General features: G+C 42.2%; 1 protein-coding gene across 1 annotated transcript in view; it reads left to right on the top strand.

Annotated features, from left to right (window-relative positions):
- Positions 1-6311: 6311 nt before the first annotated feature.
- SGMS1 (sphingomyelin synthase 1) overlaps positions 6312-11150 on the top strand; it is a 78724-nt gene continuing 73885 nt past the window's right edge. The window contains exon 1 of the mRNA XM_074154736.1: positions 6312-6430. The gene's annotated coding sequence lies outside the window, so the exon portion shown is untranslated. The remainder of the gene's footprint in view (positions 6431-11150) is intronic.

Here is an 11150-nt window from a genome sequence, read left to right as displayed (position 1 = left end):
CATCCTGGCCTCCCCTGCTTCCCATGCCATCATTACCACTACTCTGCAGGTACCATATATTGTCCCAACTAGTGAAGTCTCGAACTCATACTATTGTTCTTGTGTTAAAAGCTGAAAAATACGAGTATGAGAAATACAATTTCTCAACTGTCTGGATAGTGAAGGGTGCGCCTCCTTTTGCCAAACCAGTTATTCCAGTTTCTCTCCGTGTAATAGCTTTGGATCAGCTATTATTTTTTAAAGATGCTTGCAAAGGTGGAATATGTCTAACAGCCTGTTTCAAAGCACTTGCAAAATGCTAAGTTTAAACCGCTGTGGTTTGTTTCTGAGTTAGTTGATAACTTGACAGGAAGGCTTTTGGGTGTGAAGTTATGTTTTTAAATATAGTGTGAATCCTGATGTGTGATGTTGCTTGCAGGTTGAGGTGAACCATTTCTGTCTGCATCCCCTTAGCAGAAGCACATAGACCATGCTTGTTATGGAGACCTTGGCTTTCATCCCATTCTCCAGCTCTTGTAAGACAGAATAGGTACAAGTCAATGGAAAATGACCCATGAGATACCAAACACGGGTTTGATTGGTAAAAATAAGCGATTCGAAGTAGTTCCTGTTGGTGGCGGAGGACAGGAAACGTTGCTTGCGTTGTTGTCTGTTCCAAGAGCGGCAGTGAGGTCCCTAACTCCACTTGTGCCCTGCATTCCTTATTTCTAGCGTGTTCCCGTAATGAACTCACAAGGTGTGTTGTACGGGAGGTCTGAAGGGAAGGCTTGTCATTTCCCAGTCGCTTTTAGGGAAGAGGTGTGTGACCTTTTATGAGTAGGTTTACTGATTGCAAGTTGAGGGAGGCCTTGGTGGGTTTGCCAGTAATCAAGGAGCCTGCATTTCAGAAGACAGCATTGCGTTCAAAAAGATGTTGTAGCAGTGTACCTCAAGACGATTATCAAAGCTGAAGCTTTCAAGGAAGTCCTTGAGATGGATATGTCTGTATGTCTGTATATGTGCTAAGTGGACTGCCAGTGGGAGCAGTATGTAGTGGAAACTTCCTTCCAAATATTCATCCAGGAAAATATGATCTGTCTGAATAATCAGACCTTGGGTTTTTATAACCTGGGGAAATTATCTAGATAGGCTTGACTGCAAGTATTCTGAAAATGGCCTAACTATGAGTTAGTTGCAGTGTGTTTCATTTTATTAGTGTTTTCCAACCTGGTAATAACTTGCTTTTTTATAATTAACTAATCTTATTTTTTATCTTCAATATATTTTCAGGTGAATCTGGGAAATTTTGAGCATCTTACCCTATAGGGACAGTTGAAAATATCAGTGTGTACCAAGTCACTTGTCGGTGTCCTGGCATCCATCTAGTGTAAGGATTTCCGAGTGTCCGTGGGGCAGTTGGCCCCCTGAGTGATTGGGAGATTCAGTAATGCTGAGGCCAGATTTGTGGAGAGGAGTGTGTTCTGTAACGTGTTTCTTGGAAGGCTGAACAACAAGAAAGTGGGGAGGAGGCCTGAGAGAGGAATGATTATTTTGGAAACCAGGAAAGAGGCTGTCTCTGATAATGGGATTGCTTTTTGTTGTGTACTTGTATGTTAGATCTCTTATGACATGACCTAAAAATAAATCCAGGCAACAGGCAAAGGGGATTTTGGATCTGGTTATTTCTTAATGGAAGCTAATTCCCCCCCTTGTTATATCTCCTCTTCTCTCTGACATAGTTATTTGGTAAGAGACTGCAAAAGTTGTTGTCTTAGCTGATGTTCATGCAGTCCTTTTTTCCCCGTGTTTCTGAAAATTATACTTCATCTTATTTACAGCATAAAATGGAAATCAAGGCTTGGTGGTGTATGGCTGGCTTTGTAAAAGCTAGTGCAGAAAGTACACCGATGTCTTGGTGTGAGACTATCATGGAAGTACACAACTGTGCACAAAAGTGCAAATTTTAATAGTGAAGAAAGCGTGCTTGCTGCAAACATTATCTTTCGTTTGTCACTGAAGTCTTTTTGGCTTCTTCCCCTCGGTTTTGCTTCCGGTCCCCATTGGGAAGAACTAAACAAAGGGAATCCCATAAATAAATCTTGTTAATTCACATAATTATGTTGCTGTATGTCATGATAACAAGAGTTTTCTCAGGGCTTTGGGACATTAGGAATGAGTTTGCAGTGTGCTAGCTGTTCTGCTGCCATCTTCCCATTCAAGAAAGATGAAGAGATTGTTTCTGGGCTGCCTCCCTTAGCACTTCACCAAGCACTGATTAAAAAATGCAGTGTGTCTGGCAGGAGGAAATTGCCTCTAAATCTTCCTAAAATGGAAATAGGAGCTAAACATATTCTGCTTTTTACAATTAAAGACAAAAATATAAAATGGAAGTTACCCTAAAATATAATAGCAAAAGCTGGGGCGAGGGAGGGGGAGTAGTATTTAGATAATGGTTCCCTACTGCAGATCTGTTGACGTAAAAAAAATTAGGATCATTCTTTTCTTGCATACCCTTTCATTGGGAGTGAGCGCTCCATTAGGATTAGCTGTATGATTTTATTGTCTGCACAGGAGGAGTGCAGAGGCAAACAACTGTAGATTAGGAGCAATTTGCAACATAGTTCAGTGATTAGCGTGCCTTTGGAGATGTTTTCTGTGTAATAACCGCACCACAAATTTTACTGGATTCCTATGTTCAAAGAGTTAACTGCAAGGAGGATTAAAATGATGTCTTGGACATGGGCTAGACATTCTCTCAAAATGGCTTACGTTGTCTTTAAATCAATTAATTTGACTTCTTTCATCCACGAGCGTACTGGGTTGGTGAACTCGCAACTGATCTATTTAGGCTGAATTTCTCCAGTGCGTTTTAAGGAGTACTTCAGTGTGTCTGGCAAACGAGAAGCAAACATGCCAGTGAAATGTGGAAATATGCCTGCCTTTCTGTGCTCGGGTGTAAAATGAAAATGCTGCTCTAATCATTGAGGTGCCTTTTCTAAGTAGCAGTCAGTAGCCGGTTAATCCAGCCTTTGCAGACATTCCTGATCCTTGCTGTTTATGTTGGATTAGAAAGTAAGACAACGGCCTACTCTTGCTTCTTTTGCAACACTGCTGCTTGTGCATACCTGTTAAGTGGGAAGGAAAAGAGGAAGAAGAGAATCCTCACCTGCAAAGCATCGTGTCTGTGCTTTGCAGGCACAGTTGACGTACAGCACGAGGAGAGACTTTTACTTCTGTAAAGTCTCAAAAAGTGACCCTCGGTCCTTGGATGTGGATGCTCACTCTCCTAAATCATGTGGATGATTGGTTTGCTTAACAGTTCTGCATGGGTAATGAGGATGGTAGCATTCACCTGAAAAACATTTGAACTATTTGCTTTTTCTGGAAATCCTGCAGGTTTCTGCAAACTGTAATCTATTGAAATGCATTAGTCAGAGATGCAGCATCAACTCTAAGCCAGTCCTAAGCTTGAGCCTGTGCTGGTTATGATATATTAGATGAGGTGTTGTAAAATGGTTTGTGTATTCTAAATAAGCTAGTGATGCTCTAAAGGGTGTTTGGGTGCTGTTGAGAATGACTAGTAGTTCTTAGCCATCTTGTGATATAGAGAACAAGACTAGCAAGTAACTTCAGAAATTAATCTTCATAGCATCACAACCGTTAGAACTGCTTCTCGGCTGGTGCTTCTGCATTAAAGAAATGCTGCAGATGTTAAAGCAAGTGGTATCACAGACAGAGCTAAACGTTGTCATGTTATATGCTAAAATAGAAGTGGGCTTCTCTCGTGCTGTTGTGGCTTGCTATCGCTTAGCAACTCCAGAAACTGAACTATTTCCTTAAAGATATTAATATGCAGTTTAAGGAAACTGGTCCATGAACTTGGCAGCCTGTACCCCAGCAGAGCAGAAGCCACTGCTGAGCAAACAGAAGGATCTTCCTCTGGGGGAAAGAGCAGAGGATGGAGGAGTTTGGAATATGGGCTAACCAATCTAGGTAAGACAGATCTTTTATTCTGAAAACTGAGTAACACGTTAGATGTTTTTTTTTTTGAATACAACAAACTGCTGTGCATTCCAAGAGGAAGATAGGAATGAGCTCTAATCAAACCTTGCCATGCAGTTCTGCTATCAGTGTAACTTTGGTAGTAAAAGAAGTTAACTGTCAGTGTGAATCACTTCTACTTTCTTCTGACTGGTTCAGAAACAATTCTGTATGTGGCAGAAAACATGTCCTTACAGTGTCGATCTGGCTTTATACCAGAGAGTGCGAGGCTACAGCCAGTATCGAGCATCTTGGGAGTGGTTGGGTGCTTGGCAGCACATGCTGATTCATGACTTGCTCATCAAAAAATGCGTGTTTACATTTGAACACCAGTTTATGCTCTATCATCTCATGGATTGGGAAGATCTGCCCTACCTAGAAGAGTGGGTATGCAGGGTTTGGAGCTTTCCCTCCAGATGCAGGGAGGGTACAGCAGGCTGGCTTTCTCGCAGTTAACGCTCTCAGCAGATGGGCGGCTTTTTGGGCTTCATAAAACTTGGCAGATGAGTGAGTGCCTGTGAGCAGAGCGAGTATGATGTGTTTGGGAGGGTGACTGTTGTTACGAGATAAGAGTGCAATTACTCATGGAAACAGGGCCTTCCTCCTTACTGAAGACGTGCTGGTGGGTGTTCATGGAATGGATAACTTCTCTTAGGTTTTGTAAACATTAGCTCTTACTACTCCAGTCCTACAGCAAACGCGGTGGGGTGGCAAGGCAGCAGTGCGCCCTGGCGTTATGCGGATGGACAGAACCCATTTGACTTCCAGCCTGTTAGAGAGATGAGTCTTCTGGCCACTGGGGACTGGGCTGGTGGGTTCTTGGGGTGGGTGTTTGAGTGGGGGGTGCCTGATTGCACCCTCCCGGAGTCACTTTGATGGATGAATCTTGAAGATGAGGCAAGAATGCAGTGTAAAACCCAAAAGCGAATTTCCAAGTAATCCTAAACATAGCTAAAAAGAAGTCCAAGAAAGCAGAATTGCCATGTTGCAGACGGCTTGCTTCCCAGCAGCCAGTTATTTGGATTTGCTTCTGCTTCAGCACGCAGAATCTGATCCCTCTCTCCCTCAACTACTATTTGAATGAAAATGTATGAATCTCAATTTTCTAACTAATATGAATGGAACAGGGAGACCATATGGTTTTCCCTTATCTGAAAGTTTAATTGAAATAGCCCTGCAGAGAGCTATCCATGCAAAAGGATGCTGGTTCTCTTCCGAATTTCCCTCCTGGTTTTATCTCCCTTGAAAGCTGGGGGGTTTGGGTGAAGGGTGTATTTGCTTCCCAGCTGGGGGGTTGAGTGGTTTGTCTAGAGCACTGCTGCCTGTAATGTTTGGCTGTGCGGAAGTTCAACAACGGGGACGGAGAGAAGCCTGCTGCCTGGGTGCTGCCACTTGAGGATTTTGGTTGTGTGCATTTTGATTTTTTTCACACTTTGTTTTTGCCTCGGTGTAAGTGCTCCCTCTCTCTTGTAAATGATCTCTGTTACCTTGAAGACCAGCAGAAAAGGCTTTCAGTCTTCCTTCTTCGCTCCCCCTGCACCACCTTATCTGTCAACAGAACCTGTTATCTGTGTGATGCCTGGTTCAGAGCCTGACTTTACCAGCTCCCTTCAAAGAAAATTTCGAGATTTATCTCTTTAGTTTGTGCTCTAAGTGGTGATGTGCACCCCAAGAGTTGTTCTGCCTGACCACTCTTTTAGTTAAAGAGAAGGTGCTCTGGGTATCACCGGCACCGGGTATGGCTTTTAGGAATGAAACACTGAGATTCTCCTGATGTTGTGAGTAGACAGCTTCTGGTCTGTGGTGCCCCTGGACCAAATCAGGTGGTCAGTGGCCCATTTCTGGCAGCTCAGTTTCCTACCTTGTTCTGGGGGTGGCGGTCTCATCCAAACCACTCTTGTTTGGTGCAGGCTGGCAGGAAAATGAGTGTATGCCCAAGATACACTCCTGCAGGAATACTGGTGCACTTGGAGAGCAGCGGATCTGCTCTCTGTGGGATGCCACAAAGTGAATGTGGCACCTAGACCACTCTAGGCCTCCTTCAGATCCAGTGAAATCTGCCCATAGGCCTTATTTGGACACGGGGATCTTCTCTCTTTCTGCATCCTTTAGGAAACACCATTTTAAAAATGCATCTGTCTGTGTTAGTACAGTCTTTACTGTATATCCCACCTATTGGTAGACCTTGAGGTCATCTTCACATTGTAATAACTCCTAATATTTTAATAGAAGGCTTGCTGTTAGCTCTGCTTCTTGATCTGTAATTGGTTTTTTTTGGTTTTTTTTAATAGTGACTCTTCTGACTACATGAGAAGCAGCCAGCAGCAGGCCTTTGGAGCTTTGATTCTCATGTTCATAGTGAGCTTCTAACCTGATGAATCGAGTGCTCTTAGTAGAAAAGCATCTTCAGGTAAGCAAATGAATTTTGCATTTTCAAGCAGGTGTGTTTTGGAGTGGTGTGTTTTTTCAATACTTTGTTTACTGCAAACTGATATTAAATGTGACCTGATTTTGGATAAGTTCTTGTTTTGGACTTGCACAGGCAGATATCCATTCTGGTTTAGATTTATCATTTTTTGCGTGTGTGCCAATGACAGTGTGCGCTGGCAGCAGTCAATGGTCCTCGCTTGTGTACTGGTATCATCTGACTTAATGTCCACTGTTTCTTTCGGCACCTGTACTGGTTGGCTTCTTTAAGTGAGGCTTTCATTTAAATGCCTGGCTTAATAGAGAATATGATGATTCCCTCAATTTTCTGGTAATTTAGACGTTGCTTGTGCCAGCCTGGCATACTCGTCATTCAAGAAAAAAAATAATTTCACAAACAGTCTAAATCCAGCACTAAATTGTTTAATCTTAAGAACTCAACTGAAAGCTGACTTAGATTGATTCCTTTCTCCTGCTTCCAGATAAGGATAACTAAGAGCAAAACTTGAGAAGATGCAGGTTGTGTGTAAATGGTCCAAAAAGCCTACTTAGAAGGAAATCCTTGCCCTTCTGGCTGTTGAAACTGGAACGATACATGGGGTAGACAACCAGGCTGGTGGCTGGGATACCTAGTTGCTGTTCCCAGTTCTGGCTTTGATGTAGATGAATGACCTGCAAAGAGAAAATAAACGGAGTGTATGCCTTTCTTGCTGCTTGTAGTTACGTTTTTGTCTTTAATAACCCTTTGAAGCTGAGCGAAGATTGGCTGAAAGGCATCTTTTAAGATTTTTGTGGTTTAGTTGGGTTTGATCTGTGCTGGAAAGCTCCATGACTGATTTAAGAGCTAGAGGGGGAGGTGCTGAAAAATCAGAAAATAAAAGCGGAGCTATTGGGCATAGAGATTTTGAGACAGAATGTGTTTTCCAAACTGTTACTTGTTTGTGTGTAGCCCAAGTGACTAGCACATTGAATGAACGGAGTCTTTCATGCCTTCAGTTCTTACTTGAGAAAGCTGCTGCCTTTTCCTCAAAATGTTGTTGAACATTAGGGAGACTGCACTGGCCGATTGTGAGAGGCTGTAGGGAGGGACAGAGCAGAAAAGCAGCTTTCAGTTGTGATTCTTCCTAATGCAGTTGTAATTCTTCCTGTGGGTGCCCCGAGCAAATTTGGTTTTGGGAAAGTTGGTTTTTAGCCCGTCTCCTACAGATGCCACGGTACTGCGGGCCTCTCCATCTCATGTGTACAATGAAGATGTTTAGGAGCGCTTCCACAGATACTGTAAGAAATACCATTGATAATCAGAAATAATGGGAAAAATACTGTGACTAAACATCAATGCTGCTGAAATTGAGAGAATTTTTTTTTATTATTATTGGGGGGGGGGGGTTGCACGTAAAATGAATCGTTATAAGCAGGTTTTAATTTTGCAGTTTTTGCTTTCTGAAAGCTGGTGTCTTCGGGATAGTTGTTCTGGACAAACCATAATATCTAGGATTGTTTTTACCGGTCATGAAAAATTCCTACTCTCCCCACCCTCCTTCAATTATATAAATATTAAGGGTGGAATACGCTTTTATCAGACATAAGAAACTCATGTCACTGTATTGATACAACTTTTGTTTCCCCTGGGTCCAATACACAGCTGTTGTGAATAATGTAGTAATCTGTTATTTAAAGTTTAATGCAGATTTAATAGGGGTTGAATGTCAACAGGTACAGTGCAGGAAGCGCAAGGCTGCTTTGTTCTGTACTAAATGAAAAAGATTCAAACCAAATACTCTTGGGCATGTGGTGTACCTTGTAATTTATGTTAAGGTATTCCTTGCAGATGCCTTGGTATCTGCGACCTCTGTATTTTTTGTGTATTTATCTTGATTTATGGCAACATACCTTCCAAGCTCGTGGGCTCACGATGCACATGGATGACTTGTTGCTGAAATCTAGGGATCTAATATAGTGGAATGTCAAGATACTGCTGTCTCTTCAATGGCGCTTTTTTTTTTTTCCTTGGTAAGAGTACTATTTTTTTAAACAAAGGGAAAACATCCCTTTCCTCAATTGTTAGCTTTGCAGAACTTGAGCCTTAAAATAATCGAGGAAGCCTTTTGTTATATAAATTACTCATCCTCCAGCTTGGCACTGTGTGTGCCCGATATGGCTGCTTGCTGAATTCTCTTTTGAATTTAAACTTCAGTGGTTTTGAATAAGAAAAAAAAAAACCAAACCGACTGACGTTACTTTTATATAGTGCTTTATGATTCTGACCATGGCAGCTCTCTAGACTCAGAGAGCAAAGCAAATGCCCCGATTGCTGTATAATGTCAGTGTAACAGTGACTATTTAAAGCAGACAGTGCAGTGTAAAGCAGTGGTTTATGGCTGGAACTCAATTTGTGTATCTCTTAAATGATTTTTGTTTAAGTTTGTTACTGCCAGGTATGTGGTAACCTACCAAATTTAAATCCATGGGAACACAGCCTCAGCATATGTGATACCTTTTGAAAATATTTTTGCCTAAGTTGCTTGTTCAAAACAAAACATGTACGTGAATACAGCAAGGGCTTGAAATGGTTAAAATTAAATTCCAGTGCAGACTGCTTGATTGTTTAACAGGCACTGAGATTTTCAGTTATGAGATTTCCCAATTAAATAGGCAACAGTTGGCTAGAGCAGCTGTTTTTTTAAAAAAAAAAAAAAAACAAAACAAAAACAAACCAAAACAACAAACCAAACAAAAACCACCCTAAAACAACCAAAAAAATCCACAAAGAAAATCTCCCATAAAACCCAGCAACCACCACACAACAAAAACTCACCACCCCATGAAATGTCAAATGCATGGGAGAGAATGTCAATTAAAAGCGGTGACTTGATTTCTGGGTGTTGTCTTGTACACGTAAAAGCACCTTTGGGGGAATTTATTAATCATTTATGTAACTGAATGTGAATTTAGAGTTTTCTGTGTCCTGTGTAGGACATGAGTTTGTTGTGATATTGACTTTGTAAGTAACACCTTTGCTGCCAGGAATGCTCAAGCTTGTAGTTGCTGGTGAATGAAGAGCTGATAAGGCAGGCTGAGGCCCGGGGTCTGCTGTATAAGCACTGCCTTTAGTCACCTTCTGCACACAACGGACAACACTTCTTACACCACTACCTGGCGGAGCTGCTGCTGGTTTTATCCCCAGTCTCTGGGAAAGCTTGGACGTCCTTCTCGACTCCTGTCTGACCCCCCCTACTAACCTCCTTCCCCAGCTTTTTCCAGATGCACGCGAGCTGCATGCATCCAAACTGTCTTGTGGAAGTGGGAATGACAAGTGGATGTCACAGGATCTGCCTAGGTGGTTTTGGTACGAGCACAAAGTCCACAGATTGTGTTTTAAAAATGAGGAGGATGAAGAGTGAATCCATGCTATTCCCTGGGAGTACCTGAATCCAGTCTATGGTCTGATGTGCTGCTGCCGACTCCTCCCGTGTTAATGGAGCAATTGTGTGCCGAGTGAGGGGTCCAGGGAGAGAAGCAATGGCATAACATCTTGGGCACTTATCCAAAACTGAAGCTTTAGTTGAATTTTGGAACAGATACTATATGTTCCTTGCGCTCCGTTTGTTCAGATTGGTCAGATTCGACTTGGGTAGATTTTCTAGCCTTTGCTGCTTATTAAATAGCTTTGCTGGTTCTTGCTAAGTGGGTAGCATAAAGCAGGCTGCTGTGGATAGTTTCACTCATCTCCTAATTCACGTTCCCTCAGACACACAGCTGCTCCCCTGTTTCTTGGAAAAGGCAAAGGATGTGCTAGCAGGAAATGTCTGCATTTAATGAAAGTCGGCCGTACCTGCTGATGATTAGTCCTTAATCCAAAGATGGAATCTACCTTCTCCAGATTTGTCAACTGAATTAGCAAATGACTGTTCCTTTGTCCCAAGGCTGGCTCTGACTTACTTTGAGAATGACTCATAGTTTATGGGTCCAAGTAATAGGATTTCCCGTAAGGGTGTACTCGCCAATTCTCGCACATGTTCAAAGATAAAATGGGGTCTCTGTCTTGCTTTGCATCCTCTTTTCTTGTGCTCCTTTTTGCTTTGGCTTAATTTTTACTACTTGAGTCTCGTGTACATGAGGTTTCAGTTGGATTTTGATGGCTAATGCCATTCCAGTACCTTTCAAGTGTCACATCATCTACCAGAGATGTCTTGGGATGGGACAGGTATTTTTTGCACCTAGCAAATACCAAAACTTTTGTGCTCTATTTGGGTTCAGGTGCTTGGAGAGTGAATGTAAATACTTCAGCCTTTATCTGAAAGGGAGTTACTGCTTTGAAGTACAGCACAGTTCTTTTGCAACTCTTTTCACTTCCTCTAAAGGCTCAGCAGCTGATGTGAAACTCGGGGCTGCTCTGTGTGACTGTTCCCATAGCTCTTAGCTTGCAGTTAAAACATTAACTATTACATTGAAGTGCAAATGTTATTTCGTGCTGAAGTCATGCTGGAAATAGTTCAAAATGTGTTGGTTTTTTTTTTGATTCCCAAGGGGAACACTATCTTGCTGATCTCTAATCTCGTTTCGCTCACTGATTTATATCTGGTTTCTTTGCATTCAGTTAACCTGTATTCAAATGGCGCTGAAGCATTCAATGCATCTGGGCACCCTCTTAGTCTGCAACCCAGGAGACATAGACTCCGATGGTCAGACTTCTGGGTTTTATG

Source organism: Numenius arquata, chromosome 10, assembly GCF_964106895.1.
Source record: "Numenius arquata chromosome 10, bNumArq3.hap1.1, whole genome shotgun sequence".
Classification (NCBI taxonomy): Eukaryota; Metazoa; Chordata; class Aves; order Charadriiformes; family Scolopacidae; genus Numenius; species Numenius arquata.
The sequence above is the reverse complement of the archived record's forward strand: the minus strand, read 5'-3'. Positions and strand labels throughout refer to the sequence as shown.